The following is a 23,443-nucleotide window of genomic DNA, read 5'->3' on the forward strand; positions in this document are numbered from 1 at the left end:
CGATGCCTGCCGAGCGGGGCACAATGGAGCGAAGGACAACGAAGCTTCGTCGGAAACCCGTCTCCGAGCGAGAGAGAGAGAGAGCGCGAAATTGGATGGAGCAGATGGTGCCGGGATATGCGACTTGACGGGATGCCTCTTCACATCGTTGACTTCGGGGCAGGGAAAAGCAATTTTTCACCAGCATGTTGTGTGGCGGCAGTCTCCGGACATTGTATGTGGCCCAGCTCAAGTAGGATTCAATTGTTCTACCATCAACTTGGCTCGATTGCCCAGATTATGGGCCATGTTAATGTATTTAATATGAAATTACTTCGATGGCGCTTCGCATCGAGGAAGCAAGCGTTTCATGAAGCGTTTCGCGGGGCACAGTTTTCCACGAACGGCTCCACGAATGTTTGCCATTGGCTTTAGTTTAATGCAACATTTTGAGTCAAACGGAGAGAAGGCAGCATCCAACCGGTTAGTGTCGTCGGGTTTCGAGGCCGCGGCTTCCGATGGGGGAGAGATTGAATTTATTTCGCTGCCATCACCCTGCCACTGACTAATCACTGACGGTTTATCAAACAACCATGGCCCCCGACAGCTCACCCCGCACAATCTAAAGGAGCTACAATTTTATGTCTTCTCCAGTTGCCCGTTCTGGTGAGTTCGCGACATGGCGCGACCAGCGCACTGCTCTTTATATCGCATAAATTTCCTCCGCTTTCCCAGGGAGCCACCCGCGGGAGTTGGTGCCAAAAAACTTCCCGACAAATTCCTTCCGCCTTTCCTTGGACCGTTTCCCACTTCCCCCGGCCACTGGCATCGAGAGAGCGCCACTCGATTATTAGAAGATACAATAAATAAAAGCCGATTTGCGCTTCATCGTTCACTTGAGATGCTCTCTCTCTCTCTCACTCACTTGCTGCCACTCTCTCTCTCTCTCTCTCTCTCTCTCTCTCTCTCGGTTTCGGGTGCTCAATAAAAATCCCGCAAGAAAGGAGGCCACTGCGATGTAAAAGTCAAACACCGGATGCGGAAACACCAACGGGCTGGAAGGGCCACGGGTCGTCCTGGTGGGAAGGCGAGAATTTGCAGCAGGGAAATTTCTCCCATTCCATGGCCCCACGGCACAGGGAGCGCGGAAGGCGGAAGTGGCAGACCGAACCGGGAATAAATTCCATCAGACAACGAGGCCGCTGTGCTTGGTATGCGAGAAGCACTGTTCCGTCCCGCACGATTCCGGCACGGTGGCCACCTCCCACCCCACCGCACCAAACCCGCGGCAAGAAAGCATGAGCAGCATAATCAGACACCAACACAATAACAGGCCAGCCGGCTGCTTCTGCTGACTTTCGATCTCTCCGGGAAGGCCGCTTCCAGCGCTTGCCAAAAACATAAGCATCCAGTTCCTGCCGTCCTCGTCCTAGCATCGGCGTTCGGTCCCTTTCCGAGTTGTTGCTACCGCTGACGCTTCCCCGAAAGGCTCTGTGTGGATTGATAAGTCTCTACGAGCCCTAGAATTGGAAAACTCTATCAAGATGGCCAGCAATACGAATATAGTCACAACAACGAACGTTACAAACAACCCTCTTTTTAATCGCAATAGAAGATGTGTTCCACCTACAATCCGCGAAACAATTTAAACACACCAATTGCGGGGACGGCACCAGAAACCATCGATCCACATCCGGCTGGCCTCGGCCTAAGGCTCCGGTCCGGTACGCAAACAATTGCGCATTCAAATGAGCCCGAGAACGAGAACCGAGAAAAAGGCTCCACAAACACATCGCTCTGAGATGTCGCACATTTGTGAGGGGCCCTTCGTGTGGGGCGCAAAAAATGAAGAAGAAGATTGGGAACTGCCACGGCCGGCCGCTTCCGCTCAAGGGTGAGACTCACTCACTCCCTCCCACAAAGGCATCCGGTTCGGGGGCTTTGGCTTTCTGATTTTGCTCGCTCCTTTTCGGTTCCTTTGTTCCGCTTGGGGCTTGGAGAGGTCCTAGATGCCTCGCTCTGTGCATGTGTCTGTGCGGTCCTTTTCCCCTTTCACCTTCTCACCAATCGGGATAATCATCTTCGGTCAAGAGATACTTTTGCTCTCACCTCTCTCTCATCTCACTCTCTCTCTCGCTCTTTCGCCACAGAGTGTCCCGTTCTCGCGTGGGCTTCCGCTATATCGGCACTCGGAATTTATATGCTCATAAAGCGGCCGAAGCGGCGGAAATCGTAACCGAGTGCCCGAGCGCGACGTGCGGCGGCTAACCGTATCCACTTGCAAATTGATTAGGTAAATAGTAGGGTTCCGATTGGGGTGAGGATAACCCTCCCTGGGAACGGGAAAACCCCTTCAGCGTCGGTCAGCGAGAGAATCACGGGAGCAGCGGGTGCTCCGGACTTGGGTGTGACGGGGGATAAACACGGGAAACAAATCAGACACTTGAAGCCAATGGGACGATGGGCCAATTACTGACACCTTGCCTGATACACAGGAGTCCGCTGGGTTGGGCTGCACTAATCTTGCGCGAAGTTCTAGTTCATCATCGCCCCGGCTGATGTCGCCAGCTGTTGAGGTGGGTTTAATTGGGTCGTTCACATGGGACGATGGATTTCACGACAACAACCGACGCACCGAATCCGGAAGAGTACATTAGATAGTCATTATTAACCTCGACAAACAAGTTTCGGATCATTGCGGCTCATCCAGACCAGTAACAATGAATTCGCCGTGTGAACGGAAATCCGTTGACACCGAAAATGGGGCTTTACCTAGGGAAGTGTAGAACCTTGCGATGGAGACCCACAGAAGACGGTTGCATCATTTCAAACCACACATCTGACAGAAGATGCATTTCGTAATGCAGCCTCCGGCAGGGGCCTCTCTGGATGGGTTATTTGGTCAGCTTCTTGGCACACGGTTCATCACACTCAACGAAACTATAAAACGAGTCCAACCCAAACCGGGCCTACACTGCTGCCATCCACACACCCGAAGTGTAACGCGTCCAATGGGATCCCTAAGCTACCTTTGCTGGGCCGTCTGCATCCTGCAGGTATTCCCGCAGAGTTGGCCGGAGTCGCCCGGAACCGTACACCGCTTAACGGTCCTTTTTCCACCGCCCCACCCAGGTTGCCATCGGCGATGCCCGACCAGACTTTGGTACCAGCTTGACGTTCACCAAAACGACGGACGTTAGCGCCCTGGGCGATGAGCTCGGCACTCTGATCGCTTCGGTCGACGAAACGCTACAGTTCACGCTGAGCTCCCTGACCGGCGGACCAGCGGCGGAGCAGCTGGCGTACTACAGCTCCATCGCCAGTGGCTTGGCGGAAGAGGGCAGCGCACTGGCGGCGGCCCTCACTGCTGCTGCATCCAGCGATACCGATCTCGAGGGAACGTTCGGTGAGCTGCAGGACGGATTCGATACCCTGTCGGGTGTGCTGAATTCGGCCACCACCGGACTACCCGCCTCCGTCGGAAGCTTCATGCGCAACGCAGTGCTCGGTGTACTGGCCGAAATGACCAGCGCACTCTCGGATGTAGTGAGCTCGTTTACGGCCCTCGAGACAGCGCTCGCCACGGCAAGCCAATCATCCGACGTGGCTCCGACGGTGTTCCTTCAGCTCGTCACATCTCTGCTGGCGGCCAAGAACACCCTTCCACTGTTGGTATTTCTTTTCCAGAGTGCAGGACGAAACATACAGCAGGCCGATCAGTTCTACGCCGGGTTCGAGCAGAGCGTGGCCGCCATGCAGGAGCCGCTTGTGGACGCGTACAACGCGTACGAGACGATTCTCGGTGACGCACTGAGCTTCGTGGTGACCGAGTACGAAACCGTCGCGCAAGTGTACGCCGAGGAGGACACGCAACTGGCGGCGGGTTTGGTGGGCAGCATCGAGGGCGTGGCAGGCTACGCCAGCCTTACCGCGGCTCTGGATGTGTTCCGAGTCGCCGGGCTAAACCGACTGTTGGCATTCACCTCAACGGTGCTGCCGGCGGCAAAGGACTCGTTCCTACCGGCCTTGCAGCAGGCGCTCTACGCGGTGCCGGACTCTCCGAACGTGCTCGTTGGCGCCACCGAGCTGGCGTCCTATTTGGTTCAGTCCGGGGCGAACGCTCCGTACTGCTTTGCCTACAGCGAGGCGCTGGTCAACGATCTTCCGGCCGTCGCCCTGCTCCAGGCCAACGAGTGTCTCGATGTGGAGCGTCCACGGCTGTGCCGGTTGCGTGATCTCCTGGGCCAGATGAGTGACCTGCTGGTGTACGACGTGCAGGATCTGTGGGAAAACCTGGAAGTTTGTGTGGCGGCCAGCGAAACACAGCAGAACGCGTGTGTAGAGGCAGTAAGAGCGGTGCAGACGGGAGCGAGTGTGGCCAGTTCTCAATCATGCCTTTCTTTTCGTTCCAGCTGACGTCCTTCTACGCTCCCCTGGGCAGCTTACATCTGCAGAAGTACGATCTTCTCACGGCTCTCGTCCAGGCAGAGGTTGGGGCTTGCTTGAAACGTTTGCAGATCTGCCTAGCCAAAGCAGATTTCTACACTTTCGGATCGCTGTCGCAATCGCTAACACAGGACATGGCAACTTGTTTCAGCAGCTAGGGGGAACTCCCATTGCCAAAGGTGGCCTTCGTAGCTCAACTACCCAATCGGAGGGAGGAAAATGTGCAAAAATAAATGTGGCTTTTTACCAAATATAGCCCATCAAGAGTTGTCATGATGAAGGACTTACCAGGTCTAAAGGTATGAAACGGGATTTTTTTTTCAAAGAAATCATATGTTTGTCAAACCCATTAGTCATCCAATTAGTCGACTTCCTCGTATGAACCGAAGTGCTGCTCAGTAATGATGGAGCCAAGGAGCCAATTGTAATGGAACCAAGTCATCACACCGTGTCTTCTGGTTTCTGTGATCATTTTTCGATCAATACATGGTTCAAATTGATCATTTGTTGTCAGCAATGATCCGTATTAACGGTTTCACCAGGTTTTAAAAGCTTGTGGTACGCCACACCTTTCTGGTCCCACCAGACACACAGTATTGCCCTTTAACGAATCGATCTTTTTTGCAGCTGAAGTTGAAGTTTTTGGCTAAGTTCACATGAAAAAATTTACAGTAATTTATTTTCGACAATAACTTATTTGTCAGTTGCATCAAAGTATTATAAAAACATTTCTTGTTTGGGACGCAAATGATGGCCAAACCCTTACTCCTAGAGCGTAGAGGCGCAAGCTGATGGCTGGCCTAGGTTTGTACAGTTGGGTCCGCAGGACTGACACTGTTCTATGCCGAGCCGTAGGCAAGCCAGCTTCTGGTGCAGTATGGTGTACGTCGATCGGAGCACGCACACTTTTAACCGGTCAAGACTGGCGCCCGTTTCGGAAAGGGAGAATTTTTCGATCAGCATCAACTTTGCGTCCGTCTTGGAGGCCAACAGTTCGTACAATTCACCAACTTCTCGCAGACACTGCTCCCGCTGTTCGTACAATTGGCCACAGACTTCGAGTGTCGGTAGGAGATCCTCAACATCGTACAGCACCGTCGGGAACATGTGCCGCAGCGAGTCCTGCAAGGAGCGTAATCGAACGGTTTCGGTGGCAAGGCACAGGCCCACGTCATCCGTCAGACGCTGGGCCAGCTGTAACACCAGCAGTCCGTACTTGTAGTAACAGTACTGTGCGTACGGTCCGTTGACAAACGTGACGCCAGCCAACAGGGTTCCCAGGTTACGGATGGCACCGTACACCGTCGACAGATCCTCGATGAAACCGCTCCCATCGGCCAGCGTTTGGTAGTGTGTCTTGACCACGCAAACCACTCGCTCCCAGTCGGAGGTCAGCGTGTGGACGAGTGATTCCGCCACCGACTGCAGGACACAGTCGGTCGAGTTTCGGAGCGGGCTCAAGGCACCTTCAACGGACTGCTCGAAATTCTCGTAACCCTGCACCAGACACGCAGTCCGGTCGGTAAGGTCTTGCCGAAGGAGGTCGAGTTCGGTGCTAAACTGATTCACGGCGGAGGTATCAGCGGTAGAGGATTGGCCCAGGGCGGTGGTAAGCTGCGTCATGAACTCATCCGCCAGGTACAATCCTTTGCCGGTCGATCCGATCGTGAAGACCATGACGACCACGTTCGCTCGCAGGGCGTCAACCGTTTCTTCGACCAGTCGGACAAGGGTGGCCGAAACATCGGCCGCACTGTCGGATGACGTGATGCCGACGATGAGCTGCAGCAGCGCACCGAACAAGTTGGTGATCGAATGGTTGACCTGTTGGAACACATCCGCGAGCTGACGGGCGACGCTAGTTCCACCTAGTGATGCGATCGTCGAGAGTAGAACCGGCAACCCATCCTCCCGGAATGTTTGCACCTGGGCCAGTGCGCTCATCACTGGCCCGTAGGACCCCATCAAATCACCGTTGCTCGATGCCAAGTTCGTCAGAAAAGTCGTGAGCGCTGTGCCGGTCTCGGCCACCGTTTCGGCGATCGTTACCAGTGGGGCGAGAAAAGCGCTCAGCTGGTCGTCTGAGGACGAGAGTGGAAAATCCAGGACACTGGCTAACCGCTGGAATTGCGTCTGCAGTGCGCTAACTGCTCCGACCACGGCCTGAGTTCCCTGGACCATTCCATCGATGCCAAAATCGGGCTTGGCTACAGCGAGCACGATCTACGAATGATCATCAGCATTGTGTAAGACGCGTTCGCTCTGATCGATCGTCCTAAGCGCTCACCTTCACCACGATGATGTACCAGACTCCAAGACGAAGCATCTTTGGGGAAAAGCGGACTGCAGTTTGTACGCTTCAAGTGCCTTCAAAGAACTGGCTGCATTGCTGGGAGGAGATGTTCTTTTCCATTCGCCAGCAGCAATCAACCGGAGCCATCTGCCGGTTAGGCAATCGGCTCAACCTATCATCGTAGCCACAAAAGTAGTTACAAAATCCCACTACATGAGCCAACCGATCCGGGAGAAAGAAAGGCGACCTGCTAGGGGACTACCGACTCTTCAACGCTGCGATTGCGACACCGACCAAACAATGCGTCCTGGCGCCCCCTAACACAATAGAGGGCCGGCAGTTGGTCACCAACCCCCAGGCTGGTGGCAAGCGCGTCGGCTGTGGTTCCAAAACTCAAAGAAAACATGCCGCACACCCCAGACCAGTCGATTCGATCTGCGCCACGATCTGACCCATCCAGACGCACAAGTGCCGCGGCTATACGTTTACGTAAACTACGGAACCCTTTTCGCACCCTCTTTGTACTCGACACCCGGCCGAGTTTGGCGCCGATGCTAAATGCGCCGCCCGTAGACGGACGAATATTGCGAATAAATTATATTGCAACAATTCAGTAAACACGTCTGCTTACGATTCAAACACTGACGCTCAAAAGTAATCGAGAACTGACTGGAAGGGACGTTTCCAAAATTTGCTTTGAGGGACTTCTCGAAGATGACGGATTTCGGGATGTTCCGGAAGTTTTCCTTTTTATGGTGAAATTAAGACTTAAATTAGATAAATTGAGTTGATTGATAATTTAAATTAAAAACTTAATAGCTAATGGAAAATGCTTGTGCGTTGCAGAGCACACGCCCTAATACTTTCGACCCGCGGTGTGACTGCGCACTGGAAAACGCACTGGAAGGTGGCGCAATGGCAACCGCCACCGCGGCCAGTGAAAATCAAACGAATTTTTCAAACGCCACGGCCCACGACGTTCGCCGAAGCCGAAGCCAATAGACACGCCACAATTGCGCGCGTTTCGGGTGTTGCTTGCCGTTCCCGAAAGCGCGCGATCCTCACAGAGTAATGAGTTGTGGAGGGTTTAAAAATAAATGCGATTTGTTTACAACGCCCGAGACGCCAACACGGTCCGATTCTTGCCATCGATCCCCGATTGCATGGGGCCGTGGTTTTTTCTTCCCTCATTCGCGTAAAACATAATACGGTACCCATCTCTGGTGCTGGAGCCGCGCTTGGTTTGAAGGTGAAATTTTACGTCACTTTGGCCAAATTAGAACCGCCCAAAATTGCGGGGCAACATTCGTACAAACATTCGGTAGCAAGATCGAGTGCCGAGTGGGAGGGAAAGATTGTTGTACGAAACAGGCACCCCACACACATCACTAACCAGGGGGCCGGGCCGCACGTAAATTAATATTTGATCAGCTTGTTGGCCCACACCCCGGCCACGTGACTAAACTAACGCGAGCCAATGAAGCACCCACTTGCGACGGTTGTCGAACCGCCGGCGAAGATACTGCTCGGGCACTTGCGGCGACTACGGCCAAAATGGGGTTGATCATGATTTATGTTGGCCACCCGGTTCACCCTCCGCCCGGAGCAGCGAAAAGCCTGTGTCTTTCTTCCTGCGGTACGGAATCAATACGCCCGGCGACCGATCTCTGGCCACTCACTCTCGCGGGGCGGCGTACAATATGGACCGGTTTTTCCACACTTTCCACACACTATCCGGCAAACTCCTGCAACCCTGGTCGGTGGCTGGAATCGGATTTTTGGGGAAAACTCTCTCGCTGGGAAAGGGGAAAAGCATTCAGTTCGGTGAGTTCCTTCCTCGGAAGGAGAAGACGGTCGCATTGCGCACCTCTCGGAATGGAATGGCCATTCTTCCACCGCAGAACTGACTACTTCATCCGATTCCTTCCATTGCGTGGTATGACTCGGAAGTGAAGAGGGTTTTGTAGCCCCTATTTTCCCTATTTTCATTGACGCGTCAATTAGTTTATTTTTATATTTTTTTTAACTTGTTTTGTTATATCTTTTGCACGAAATCCTAATTCAACTCATCCACTGTAGAGATAAAACGTTTACGCCACTTTCGACATCTGCACATCGCTGAATGCCAATAAATGTTCATTTTCAAACGTCCACACCAATATCGTCGGTGGTTCCGTAATCGATTCCTGTCCTATGTATGCTACAACCTGTGTCCGTGTCACGGGCGTATTCCACCCCAAACAGTTCGGAGCCGAGCTCGAATGCATTTAGTTTCCAGTGTCCTCCGGAACCGTCAGTCGAAAAGTAATCCCCACACCTCCAGTCACGGAACTGGGGTTGCTCCCGATGGTGAGTTTGAGTCCCGATCGTTTGGCGAGAAGTTTCATTAAACTCGCAACCCGCACCACCGTCGCCCAAGAAACTCGTCGGTTCTCATCGGCCATTTGGGGCCAAGTTTTCCCCACGAAGATCCACGAGAAAAGGGCCACCCTGTCCACCGACTCCGACTGTCACCGAACGAACGGGGCACCATTAATACTGTCACCTAGCTTCGGTGTGCCTCGGGGATGAGCCTCCCAGACACGAGGAGCGCAGAAAACCGCACAGACTTCGAGAGGGGTCGGTGGCCATCAACGGCTCTGGAGAAAATCAGAAACAATCCGAGCAACTCCTTGCTCAACCCGGGCGAAACTATCCGCACGGGTAAATGTGCCCGAGACGTTCGCCTTCGCCCGGCAAGAAACGCCCGTCTTGGGTCGGTCTTGGAGGGAACCAGCTGCCACCCCCCCGGCACTTGACTCTTGCCGTTCGATGTTGTGCATAGTTTTGTAGCGATCCGTCCGTACAGCGGCTCGAACTCGGGGCAAGCGAATCATAAACTTCCAATGGACAACTTTGAGTGCATTCCGGAATGCCTTCGAAATCGAGCTTGAACTTCTTCGCCCACCAGGACCCGACGAAGAACCGGGTTTGCCCGTGTGCGTGGCCGGCCTGTCGGTCGATGCAAATATGTGCACCGTCCCGCGAGCACATAGACCAACTTCTGGGGAGACCAAAGTCAACACGACGATATATGCTGGACCGGCGCCCCGTCGGACATCTTCATCGGCGTCGCGCGGCTCGCACACCGAACACGGTTATGGGAGTTGCGAAAGAATTCCCCCCAAGGCGGGGAGTGGAAGAGTTGCTTACCCGAGCCGCGCACCGGCGTTGATGAAATAAATCAGAACTCCCCGCGGCATCGTCCGGCTTCTGTCGAAAGAAACTTCCCTAAAGAACCCTGTGTACTGCCTTCCAACATGGCGTCAGACAATAAGGGGCTAAAAGGCGGAAGCGACGGTTGCTGAGTTGAAATTATTTTAGTTTGCAAATTAAAAGCAGACAAAAAACACAAACAAAATAAGTGCAATGGAGAAGAGCGAGCAGTAAAAAAAGAGGTCGTGAGAATGTTTCCGCCCGGGTTCGAACCGGGGACCTTCTGCGTGTGAAGCAGACGTGATAACCGCTACACTACGGAAACCGCTGATCGGTGATGACGCTGGAGCCGACCACATCGCGGTTCGCGGTGCGTAGATCGCGGACCATCCACCTAATCAGTGGAGCTCACACAGCAGACTTATCAGTGGCAAATCCCGGGCAGTTGTTTAGATCATATTGCTAGACAATTCCAACTTTTTTTTTCTAATGGCTTCACAGTAAGTTTTGCGTATAACGTATTATCGATCGATAATCGACGTGGCTGTGAGGGTTGATTAGTTTGTAAAGATATTAGATCCAATCGGATTGGAGCGATGGCACCGGTTAGTATGACCCAATACAGGTGGGCAAATACTGGCGTAATAACTTCCGCAGCCCCACCGGAAGGCAAACACCGGTCCGGTGATGCGTTTGCATTAAGATGTCAAAGAGACGCAACATATTTCATTGGCGGCCGTGTTCGGCGGTGCGGAAACGGACCACACCACGATGGTGGTGGTCCCTGCCCCCATCTCGCCCGAACAACATAATCAGCGGTGCTCCGCCGACTGATTGACGATGATAAGGAGCGCATCGGCGCCAAGCGTACTAATTACCATCGATTTCACTACTTAACACTGCACCACCAGCCCATCGGCGAGGCCTACCTCCCACCGCGTTGCGGTCCCTTTTTGGTGGCCAGGAGTGAAGCTTTAAAAGCCTCCAGCAAACCGTTGCGGGCCGCGTGCTTTAATGAGAGGATTTTTGGTGCAGCTGAGTGCATCCTTAAAGCACTGCTGTGCGGGAATCATCGCCCGGGCATGTCCGTGGGCTTGTGTGTTACGCTGCAGCCAGATTGGAGCAGTGATGCATTTATCGGTCAACATTCCACACAACCCTGGTTGCCGATGCCGACAGATAGCGGACGGTGTTCCGGTGTTCGATAGCGCATATTTGTCTATGAAAACAATGGCCGACGCCCGTGATGGGATAATAAATTAAATCACAAGTTAACTCACAAAAAGAGCGGGTACCCATTACTTGTTCGCCTGAAGCTCAGTGACTGATTTTTTTTTTCCAATCGAAATGGCCAGCAGACCAGGATGCAGGCCAGGCCAGGAGTTGATGTAATCAAACCCGGCACACGGACGGCTGATTGGGCGGCACGGAACAATGGAAACAAAACGTTCGATTAGCATTAGCACCCTGTCGAATGTAATCTAATAAGAGTCAGCAAACGCGAGCAGCGTCTGATTTCGATCCATTTCAATCACGTGCTCAACACTCGACTACAGCAAACCGTGCTCAATTTGCAACCTCAAATATGGCAGTCCGATAATTAAATACTCGTGGAGGAGACCCGCACGAGAAAAGGCGTGTGACGCCGCGTGTTCAGCTTTAATGGTCCGGTCCAGGTCCTTTCGGAAGGAGGCTCCCGGGGGGCGGGCCGTGGAGCGTAGGCTCGCGGTGATTTACCAGATGAGTGATGCCTATAATAACCGCCGCGCGAAACCACCGGGACTAGTATATGCTGGAGATATAAATTAAACGAGCATCGAGATCTGCCGACCCGAGCCAACCGGAGGATTCTCGCAGGACGCCCAACGACGGGGAAGCGCGGTTGTTTGTTTAATAGCCCTGCCTATCAATTATGCAAACAATCTGCCGTTCACGGTGCCACGGTTTCGCCCAGGCCCAGGCGGTTCCGCCGCATGTCTTGGAAGTGGCACCCTTGGCGCCGCAGAGAGTAGAAACAATATCTATCGATGCGTGGCGTGGCGTCCATGACACGACTGCGGCCCACTGAATGGAGGCGCCCGCTGTCGTCCCGGAGGTTCGCTTCTGAACCTCGCTGAAAGGGAGCAACTTCCTGTCGCACGGCGCCTGCCCGTACCGTAGCGAGATGTAGCCAGATCGAGAATAATATAGTTTCCACCGGGAAGACGCCCGGTGGACGGTGGAGTGAAGTGTTCCGTCTCCGTCTCGTGACGTCAAACGACATTTTGAGCAATAACTGGTCGCGCGGCTCGGGTCGCCCGGGACCCGGGAAGTCATCGCCCCAATCAATAACCTAATAAATTAATTAGTCTCACGGCTGCCGCTGCTGGCTGCAGGACGATCGGGCGGATGCTCCACCCAGAAACCGGCGTGTGTCTCCAGTCAAGCGGGTTGCGATTATTGTTGCCACTCGCTTTTCGGCACCGGAACAAAGGATTCACCAAGCTGAGGGTGGGGTGGGTGGGTCTCCGGCAGGTGTATTTGCTCAATTCACTCACACTAAACGCCAGCCGGTGGTGGTGTCATCCGATGATTTCTGACGCGCACCGCCACCAAGCCTTCGCCGCCACTCGTCCAGCCTCGCTGACCCGAATGGGAGTCCGGCCGGCCACCGGATGGGTGGTGTTGCGGGTGGGTGGAAAATTGATTAATGTTTTCCAACATAATCAACCTACAACGGGGTGCTAAATGGTACCCGTCAGATGGAACTAATGAGCGTACCGGACTGGATCGGCTTGCGCGCTGGACCGGACATTCCGGGCAGGCGGCGGCGGAGTGATCCTGGTGGGCCAGGATCATGGGCCAAGTGGCCAAGGGCCGTGTGGCTCCCGCGCTCCCGCGAATCACGTATAGCATGGGGCGCGATGGTTCCCGTGAGTTAACCCCACTTTTCACCTTTCGGCAGCATTCCCGGAAGTGCCCGCAGGGGTGACACCGCCGAGCGGAGATTGTTTAATGCCACCGCGGATCACGGGACTCACGGCTGGAATACTGAAACGTAGCGAACCGATGCTATGTAAGACCTAACTACTAGGATGCCTGGGGAGTCAACAGGAGACAAGATTCTTCCAGGTGGTTTTGGTCCCCGTAACTAGACAGGACCTAGAGCAGGAGCACGTTTCGTTTTTAATTCGTAATTGAACGCAGTTGTCATAAAACTTTAGAGGCCCTTCTCGCTCCCTTAGGAGCTACTTATTTGTTGGATTCATTATACACCGAACGCCTGCCAAATCAATGTGCTTCCCAGGTCCTAGATAATTGTTTGGGTTTAATCGACACGACCCACGACCCATGGAAGGAGACCAAAAAAAATATCTCGCAATCCTCTGTCATGGAACTGTCATGTTGGCATGCGACATTTGAGATCACAGCTCATTTCCAACACTAGCTTGATTTCGCTCAGCTCATTTTTTCCGTGGCAAATGGCGTCGGAACTGATATTGATACCTCTCGGCTGAGCATTGGCCTGTCGACCTAGCGCCCCCCAAAACAGCGAGCGAGCGACAAAACGGAGCATAAAACAAACAATCAACGCATAGCTCAATTACACAGCCGATTACAGATTTGTCGCCGAAGTTGGCCCCAAACCAACGCAGCCCTCTGAGCCGCCGAAACCTGTTTCTCATTCGACCTGGGAATGGGTTTCTGTTTTTTTGTGTGTCGCCGACATTGCTTTCGCTTTGGTTTATGCTATTTTTGTCCCTTTTCTCCGGTAATCGTCCGTTGGAGTCGCTGGAAGTGATGCCAGGGTAGGGTTACGAACGGACTTTTGGTTATGCTTATGCTGCCGCCGATCGTGTTTGGGTAGTGATGGTAGTTTTTAGGCAGTGTTAATAACTTATTCAAGTCGAGTCTGTTTCGAACCACACTTCGAAAGAAATCTAAAACGCGTGTACTCGTTTTAGATTTTCCGAAAACTTTCCGAACGGCCCAAGGCTCCAGCCGGAGCTGGAAACAAATTTATCCTAAAATAACAAAACCACATGCAGCGCGCTAACCGCGGCCCCAAAACCAAACCCGATCCCCAATCTTCGAGCAACAACAAAAAAACCCACCGAATTGGCGATAAATAAAATTTGCCTAATTGAAACATGACGGGCTCGCGGCGCGTGCTGTAGCAACGAAAGACAAACCGAAGTCGCGAGCGAGGCGCGGATACGTTTTGCGGTCAGTCAGTGCTCGACGCTGCAAAAGCGCGAAGCGAGTTTACTTTCGATGCTCTCCGAATTTGCTTACAATATAGCACAGAGCTGTGCTGAGGAAAACCATCACCGTAAGACGATCACGCGGCCGGCCGACGATACGATGCGTGGACCAAATGTTGTAAGATCGCTCAAGAAAATCGTTGGCCGACTCCGCCTGACTACGCCGCGCCATCTGACTCTCATTATATTGTGAAGAGCGCGGCGCACCAACCCCCCCCCGGTCCCGGCACGTGGTTTGTTTACACGCGGCACGGATTCGGGCAGATTTCGTTCCACGAGGCACAACATTAAGAAAGCGGCTGAAGCAGCAGAAACGGCGGGGGCAACATTATACAACAACACGACGCCATCGGATTGGAATTGGTTGCAAATGAATTAAAAATAGCTAAAATCGATCTCAACCCCGGGGCTAAGGGGGGGTGCTCTGCGCTGTATTGGCATCTCGACAAAACACACGTTCCCGATTTGTCCGAACGCTATCTCCGGATGATTTATGGAGTGTTGAGCGGTGGGAAAAAGAATGGATCTGGCAGTCTCGCGGGCGATGGAAACCACAAATACACACACAGTGGGCCAAAAGTGGGCCACAACTCTGGGATCTGCGTTCCAGCTCACGGCACACGGCCACGACGGGAGTAACCTCTCACTGCCCGGTCAAACCGTCAAAGTCAGCCGAGCGCGAGAAAGGCCAGCTCCGAATTCCGGCGGCCAATCTCACCCGTTGCACCCGTTGGTGTTCCGGACCGATTTCGGACCAATAGAGATTGTTTCCATTGCGCATCGGTCCCCGGTAACCCGTTGGTCGGTAGCGCTGGAAATCGTATCCAGCGTCGGTGGTGTAATGGTCAGCATAGTTGCCTTCCAAGCAGTTGATCCGGGTTCGTTTCCCGGCCGACGCAGCGAAACTTTTTGCGCTTTTTTTTGGATAAAGAAAATACCCCCCTAGACCATGGAATCGATATTCTTACTACGGCCAATCTACGAGGAGTGTTCAAACAGCTCTGACAATTTTGTATGTACTCGGCCTACGTATATCCACCGATGTGCCGAATCTTGACCAAGCAAAACGGCTGTCAAAAATTGACTCAAAATGGTCGAACTTTTTACCATATTGTAGCAAAACGAATCAGTAATTCGCAGGAGTAATATTTTGGCCAAACTCTACCAAATTCTGCCACACGCAGGCTAATATGAGCACAGCTGGATCGCCTACAGCAGGGTTGTGGCCATTTGGGCAAATGAGTACACAGCAGGTTTTTTCGTGACCGACGTTCCACTTTGGTACAAAGTTTTATAGATAGTAAGAGTGTCAGCCACACGCGTAACGATGCTCCGCTTTCGTTTCAAGGTCTAACTAGGCGCTCCCCACCTTTTTTGCTACGATTCCAAATTGACGTGCAAATGGGAGCCGACTTATGATACGGTGTGATAACAGGATGTCTTATTAATCAAACTATGTTTGCAGCTCGGTCGGTTATGTAAATAGCTGATTGATTAACGTGCGACTAGACTAGCGACAGAGCGCTTTTGTCCGGTGGATAACCACATCACGGCGACTTCTCGGTTCGTGAATATTCAAGTTCTGCAAAACACGACCACCAACTCGGGGGGGCTGTCCGAAAACGTGTTCCAAGGTCCTCCCGGAAACCCACCCCCACGCCCGGTCCGGGAAGGTGGGTGGTGAACCTTAGCCAAGGTCTTGGCAGAAGCAAACTTTGCACACCGTCCGCCGATCCGATCGGCCGATCGGTCCGGCGAGCAGCCAAACTGGTTTAGGCGCACCCGAGACAGCGCCGCCGAGCCTCGCGACCTCCGGGTTCCTTCTTGGGGGATGCTACTCGCATTTCTCCGCCGGCTGCCGGCAAAGGATTATGATTAAGCGCGCGATAATGAGCAGGTCGTGCGCCTTGGTGGTAGTTGTGCGCAACCATTGTGGTGACCAGTTTGAGCCCCTCGCTGACACTGTGTTGGCCCTCTACGGTGATAATACTCAGGCCAGGGCGTCCAGAGCGTCCCCGGCGCTGGTTTCGGCCACACGGTTTAAATGGCCCAAGATTTATGCACACGTTCGCCACTCGCACCACGAACCGCTCGCGGGAGAACTCGCCGCCTGGCTGCTGCTGCTGGTGGGGCTGGAGAACCTCGGATAGCCGGGATCGGATCCGAGGCGCAAGAAGTTCGCCACGATGCGCGCGCCAACTCGCGCGCGCGCGCGATATGTGCGATGATAAATTTATGAGCTATTAGTGTCAGGGGGCGGTCGGTGTGGCCAGTGGGCGGAACGGAGCGAGGTGTAGTCCAACCTCCCCTCCGGGACGGAACCTGTTTTCTGCGCCGCTGGTAGATCACGGACCGGCAGACTGGTGGTCGAGGACTGTTGTCATCGACCGTTTTGGGGTGTGTTGCTTTCGTGTTGTCTTTCGTCGTTGTTTCGTGGTTGTGTCCCGCGCGACTCCATATCAATTAGCAGCGTGTCCGCTATCTTCGTGTGTCTTCGGGGTATCTACCGCGGTTTCTGGGGTTTGTCACATTTTCAAACAATCTTTTGACACTTGTGTTAGGGCCCCGTTGTGCGAAATTGTTCGCACCCTAACGAACCGAACGAAATCTTAATTAACCCCTTTAAACAGAACAGAGCTAGAAGGAAGAAAAAAGAGAAAAGGGACTTATTTCCTCATTATCGTCGGTAAGCAAAACATGATTAGACCATTTTACAGTATCTTGTAGCATTTTCGGCAATTCCATAGGATTCACTCTCTCGACTCTCATGAAAACTATTTACAGCGAAAGAAAGCAAACAGCCTACACCCTGCACTGGTACAAACCGTAATAAAATTACACCCGAAACAACGCTCGCTCCACCAGACTCTTTTCGTCCGGGCCCAACTCCCAATAATTGAATATTATTCCAATAAATCACCGACAGTGGCCGGAGTGAGTCCAGTTACCCACTCGCTGACCTCGCCGAGCACCAAGAACTTCACGCACGCACGTACGCGGCGGCGGCGGCGGTGGCCGCGATGATCGTAAATCAATCACGCCCGAAGATGCTCCCGGAGGCCTCCCGGATGGGGAACCCTTCGAGACGCGCGACTCCGGAAATAGAGCAGAGAGTGCCAGAACGGGGACGAACGGAAAACACCAACACGGCACGACGAAGCTAACGGTTTGGTGTCTTTGTTTCCCCCGGAAAGCATTGCGTCACGGGCACGACCGTCACGAGTAGCATAAACTGGCCCTTTTTAAATCCCAGTTTGGTTAACCAGAGGACCAAAGAACGTATGTTGGGCCGCCCCGTTTTGACACTTAATCTAATAGAGTTTGACGGGATAGGGTGAGATTAATTTGGAGAGAAAATTTGATACCCATAAGGACAGCGCCAACGGGCACGTGGTTTGTGGAGTGCGTGAACCGGTGACTGTGTCACTCGAAAGGGGCTTGGAAAGAGTTAGCTCGGCGTAGGGACTGTGACACAAAGGCAGTGCGAACATCAAGGCGAAAGGGCAGCACAAAGGATCCGAGTGTTGTAACCGCGCCGCGAACGACTCCAACTCTTGATGGGTCGTTCGGGAAGCTGGAACAACCGCAAGGTTTAAATTAGTGAATGAAAAATTAGTTTCATAATTGCACTAGCTTGATGTAGCTTGGGCAGGAACGTCCATCGCGTCATCAAAATATTTCCGATTCGTTTCCTTCTGAGAATGAGAAAGTTCTGCTAGCTACCGCTCTCACTATGGGTGAGCATACGAATCTCACTATACGGTTGCAGCTCTTAATGAATTCAATTTATTTGATGATTTATTTGCAATTGGAATATTAAAATGTTGTTTGAACAGTTCTAATATTGACTAAGTCCGGATGGTCGAATACAGAGGTATTCTATTTTATAATTTCAACTCTCTCATTGAACTCAATTCATAACACCAACTAAGACCGTACCAGAACCATTTCGAACCCTGTGCACCCTCACTGCCCAATAAATGAGCAAACGATGCATGTTGCCAGTAAACACCATCACTTTCCGGTCAATTATCGATTGCATTTTCCGACGCTCCCTAGCCCGAGCCGAGGCATCGACTGTCGAAGATACGGATTAGAGAGATAACGATCGCTGCACGGGCGCGAGAGAGAGAGGATAAACCTCGGCAAGGATATCACAGGATCGAAGGACCGCCAGCCGGTGTGATGGTGCAGAACGGCCAGATTAGTCCAGCCTCGTAAATAACACCAGCAACAACAGCATCTGTTACCACCTTTTTGTGCAAACTACCAGGGCTCAAGGGCTACCGTACCGTACGTGACGTGTCGGAGGACGCGGGGAAGAGGGCAACGGTGCAAGGTGCATGCGCGCCCCGTGAGTGGCCAACGGTTTTGGGCCGAAAACGGTTCGGCACCGAAATGCATAAATTTCGGCTCCATTTATTATAAAATGCGGACAGCGGCCCCGCTGTGCCCCGGTATCCTTACCGAGGAAGGATCGTTACACGCGTATCCGGACCGGGCTGGGAACATCAAGGCACGGTGTCCACTTTCCACGCCGGACAAAGGATGGACACAAGTGTATCGATGCCAACGGTATGGATCCAGCCAACGACTTCGCCTTGCCAGGACACTCACTGCAGTCTGGTGGTTTTCAGTTGTTTCTCTCTCTCTTTCTCTCTTGCCTTCCCTCTCACACGCGAACAAGCATAATTCGGACGAGAATCCACACGTTGGCCTAATGCTCATGGTAAGAAGGAACTACTCTCGCGTGGTCCCCGTGCCAGCTCGCATCTCCGCTTAGCGCTTGTAATGGCCAGGCCACAGAACACCCGACTCAGGGAGCGTTCCACCGACATGTTCACATTCCAATAAATTGATACAACCGCCTCTATCGGCCAGCCTACCGGGCAGCGAGGACGGGCAGGATCTGATAGATTGATCAGGTCGGAAGCCATATGCCCGCCTTAGCAGCAGGACAGTCGTTTACTTAAGCAATCGGCCAGAAGGCTTCCTGCAAGTCGGGGCAACTTCAGATTGAAGAAAAGGCCCGCCCAATTGCCAGCAGCACAGGACTTTGAAATTTCTACTTCCTGAAGTATGTTGGCTAAACAATGTTTCACGAACTTCGTTTCAGAAGTAAGAACTTTACCATACTCCAGAGTACGGTACCATGAACTTTGTCGGAAAGCAATCCGGTGATAGGTAAATTCTTGGAACATGATGAGACTGTTTAATTCCTACAATCAACGCAGCTCGACGATTACTCCGACATAATGAACAAAACAGTTAATTATCCTAATGCATGGAAGCACTTTCAAGAATCAATTTATAAATTTGTTTTTTTCTTCATTTTAATGCAAAATATACTCTCACTCTAGCCCACTCTCTCGCTCAAAAGTCTGGAAGCTCGTAACCGGTGGAATATCCGAGTCTTCATCCGATTTTCGCCATCTCGCATGTTCGCCTCAGCATCGAAAGCTTGGCGCGTCACGGTCACGCTTGAGGAGAAGTGTCTGCAGAACCCATTTTCTCCTTCGGCCACTCGAGCCAACCAACCACACTCCGAAGGCTCGCCTCGCTCGAGTGACAGGGGCTCAGGCTCGCTGGCTGGTAGCCCACCGCCGGTTTTGGAGCCTTTCGAAGCTCGCCGAGGCCCCCTGCGAGGCTCACCAGAAAGAGAAAATGGGACCCTTCGGGAGGAGACGCTAGCACTAAGTTCTCCGGTCGCCGGAGAAATTCTGGAGGAGAAAATTGCCCCTTTCGGAAAGAACCGGGTGACCGACAGTTGCGGATCAGCTGACGACAAGACAAAACAAGAGCACAACAACGCCAAACAATGCAAAACCGAAAGCACATTGGCACTGTGTTTCCGATTGAAAGTGTTTTTCACTAAACAGAGAACCCGGCGTCATCGGTTAGTATAAACTGCTCGAAAGTGCTCGAATTGTGGATGTATTGTTAAACAATAGTTAACCGCTCACCGTTTTCCACGCTAAAAGACTATCTAAAGTGCAACGTTGCAACACCCTTTAAAATGGCCATTTCATCTTTCGGTTCGAAAAAACCACGGACCAATCTGGCTTAGGCCGGTGGCTACAAAAAGGTGAGCTACAGCCAACAATATTTATTGTACCAATTGCTGTGCCTGTCCCCATGTGTGCATGTGTGTGTTTGATACTCTTCGAGATGAATTAATGATAATTGATTCGATCGCCAATCGGGCGCTTTACATAAACACACTCGCACGCACCGCGAACCCAGTGGCAGTGGCTGGCCGGAAGCAAGGGTGGCGCACGGGTGTCAGGTACAAGGAACTGCAGTCCCTGCTCCCGTCCGATGCGCTCCCGTCACAGTGACAATGGCAGATAGCAGTCCAACACAACGAACAATGCTGCCGACGAACATGATCTGCATTCCATCCATAATCCTCGGTTCGGTCGCCCTCGCTGGTTCTTCCACGCCGTTTGGCTATCTCTCACTCTGTCTCTGTCTCTCTGTGTATCCTTCCACTCCCGATTTCGTCCCCCCGGCCGTGACCGCAAAAGGATGCTGCAGGGCAACCAACCGCCACCGGAGCCCAGGACGAGATTCCGCATGTTAACGAAACGGACTCGAGCTCGAGAGTCGTGCAATGATTTCACTGAATCCTGTGTCCGCCACCGGAGAAGGGACACTCACTTGCTCTCTCGCTCGCTCTCACTGGGACCACTTACAGCCACAGCCACTACCGACCAGACCGTACATAGAGACAGAGAGACACCCGGCCGAACCGACCGACTGGGGCCACCAATACCAGTACGGGTTTTTTGCCACCCTCCGCGCTGGGAAATGGAACTTTTCCCATCGAGCACCGGAGCGCCCTCTGGCGTCATCAGCCACCCGCCAACCTCACGGGGCCAACCCACGTGCCGCAGGCACTGTGGAGGTTTATTTACAGACTCACCTCACCGCATGCCGGATGCCCCACTAAACACCCCCCTAACCTGCTTCTCGGGGAGCGGGAACTCTCGGCTCAACCACCTGTGTACTAAATTCCAGCCAGCTCGACGTTCGCAGGATACGAACGAGTGCGAACGAGAGAGCGAACGATCCCCGAAATCCCTGGGCCGAGAATCGCTACGGTGCCACCCTTCGGTGGCATACATTTGTAATATTTTCACATCCCCTGTCTGCCACCCCCGCACGCCCGCGGGTGGCCTCCCCCACAACTGTGAAGGACCTCCACCCGAGCCCGCCCGACCTGACCCACGCTAAGCACTTCAACCGTTCGACACATCGGGAATATCCGGTTGGTGAGAGGGCCGGGATTGCACCCACCCGTTGATTACGCGGGGTGGGGGGTTGGGGTCGGCTGTTGGGTGACAGTGGCCAGGGCGGGCACAGGCGGTCGCACAGGAATCGACCAAATCGATTTACAAAATGTGTAGGGCCAATGTATTCTGCATCCTTCTCCACGGCCCAGACTCATCCCGTCCACGATCCTCGAGCCGAGCCGAGCCGACCCGAGGGCGGATGACCTACAAAAAAAGGGCGAACCGAACCAGCAACATAAATACGCCCGATTTTCCAAACCCACCCACCCACCGTCCCACGTAGGGGGTGGGGGGGTGTTTTGCGGGGGCTTGCTGGCGATCCCCGGCCGGTCCCGCGAGATAGGAGCTGCTGAATTTTGCACTCGGACGGACGGATCGGACGGGCGGGGGGGTCGGACGGGAGGGGCCGGGACCGCGGGGAGTGCTATCACCGGGGGAAACACTTCATTTGGGAAAAAGTTTCGGCAGACAGTGTATGGCGGATGGGAGGACACGGCCATTTTTGGGTCTCTTTAAAATGCCGTAGTCGGATTGTCGGATTGCCGGTCAACAGGGGGGATGGCCACAGAGTCCTTTCCTTGTTTCTGGAGGCTCACGTCCATGTGAGAGAGGAATGGGTACGTAAACAAACCAAATGGACGGCATCTAGGGAACTGAAAAGCCTAAATCGATTGAAGAGAGGCTGTTAAATACAGAAAAAGGGATGGTGGTGGCTTCATTGGATTACAGTTTTTCGAACTAAGATCACTACTGTCAATTCCGAGAGATACCTGCAGATGATAACAATTTTTTTGGCCTGCAATTGAAGATAGGATATATTTTCGATGCACTGCACGAGAACGCGAGATGGGAATTTCGGTGATGTCAATTGACCACCAAGATCATGCGACTTGGACACCGTTGGAATTTTTCTTGTGAACCTACGCAAAAGATCGCGTTAATATGCTAAAAAGTCTGCAATTTTTCAACATTTAAAAAAATAAGATTCACGAAGTTATGGTTAACAGTCGAAATGTGCCAAAAAGTAATTGAAAATTATCCTAATTAGAATCGTGTAGTCGACGCCTAATTTGTGTTTCATTGACTGGAGATTACTTATCGTGACTTTTGTGGTCGCGCTCCCCAGTTCCAACTCCCAACATTCGAATTCGAAACATTTAAATTATTGAATATAAATAAAATTAGTTGCAGTCGATTCTGGTGCACCGTCACCATCGGCGCAATACTGTAAAAAGGTCGATTGATCCCAAGGTTGGCTTTATGTATGACATTCAAACATCGCCAGCCTGGCCGGCATCCCCACGCGCCTTCAGGCCGACCTTCACGACGCCCCCGTAGAACTCGTTGTTGAACTCTCGCTCTCTCTCTCTCTCTCTCTCTGGCCATCGGAAAAAAAGAAAGAAGAGGACCGCAAAACGGGAACGCTGGAACCTTTCCCTTGGACCGTGCTCCGCGATGCAGCAGGATTGCAGCCGTACCGAGTTGGGCCGACCTGCTTGATGAAGGACCTGTCCACCGTGCGGCGCCTTGTGTATTTGTGTGCCATTCGGGCAATTGGGGCATCGCACAACTGCTGCCAAAGTCCACTCCACAGTCAATACATAGTATTGACAGGGCCCAAGACCGGCGCAAACGAAGTGCATCGTGCACCGGCGTCGAGCACGGCCGACCCGTACCGTACGCGTCGTACGACAAATTGCTGGAGGGTCTGCGAATCGGTAATCGAAGTTGATGGTAACCGAACGGTCCTTCGAAAATCTGGCCAGCCACCCGGAGAGGCTGGCCAACTGGAACGAGAGCGAAAGCCTCCAGACGGTGTGACCAGCACCGGCCAGGCAGCAAAATCGTTGACACCAGTGAAAAGCCGACCCAACCGGGACCGGTCGGGCCGGTTCGGAACATTGAATAAACAAATCCAGCATCCTTTCGAAGCAGGACTCACTGGACGCATCCCCTGCACTGTAAGCAACGTAACGTCCCGTTGCCAGAAT

The 23,443-nt window shown here is 52.9% G+C and overlaps 2 non-coding genes across 2 annotated transcripts; one reads left to right on the forward strand and one right to left on the reverse strand.

Moving 5' to 3' along the window:
• Positions 1–10,165: 10,165 nt before the first annotated feature.
• Trnav-cac (transfer RNA valine (anticodon CAC)) lies at positions 10,166–10,238 on the reverse strand. The gene has a single exon. It is a non-coding gene; the product is annotated as a tRNA-Val (tRNA).
• Positions 10,239–14,984: 4,746 nt separating this feature from the next.
• On the forward strand, positions 14,985–15,056 carry Trnag-ucc (transfer RNA glycine (anticodon UCC)). The gene has a single exon. It is a non-coding gene; the product is annotated as a tRNA-Gly (tRNA).
• Positions 15,057–23,443: the final 8,387 nt, after the last annotated feature.

This window comes from Anopheles bellator, chromosome 1 (genome assembly GCF_943735745.2).
Source record: "Anopheles bellator chromosome 1, idAnoBellAS_SP24_06.2, whole genome shotgun sequence".
In the NCBI taxonomy this organism is placed as follows: Eukaryota; Metazoa; Arthropoda; class Insecta; order Diptera; family Culicidae; genus Anopheles; species Anopheles bellator.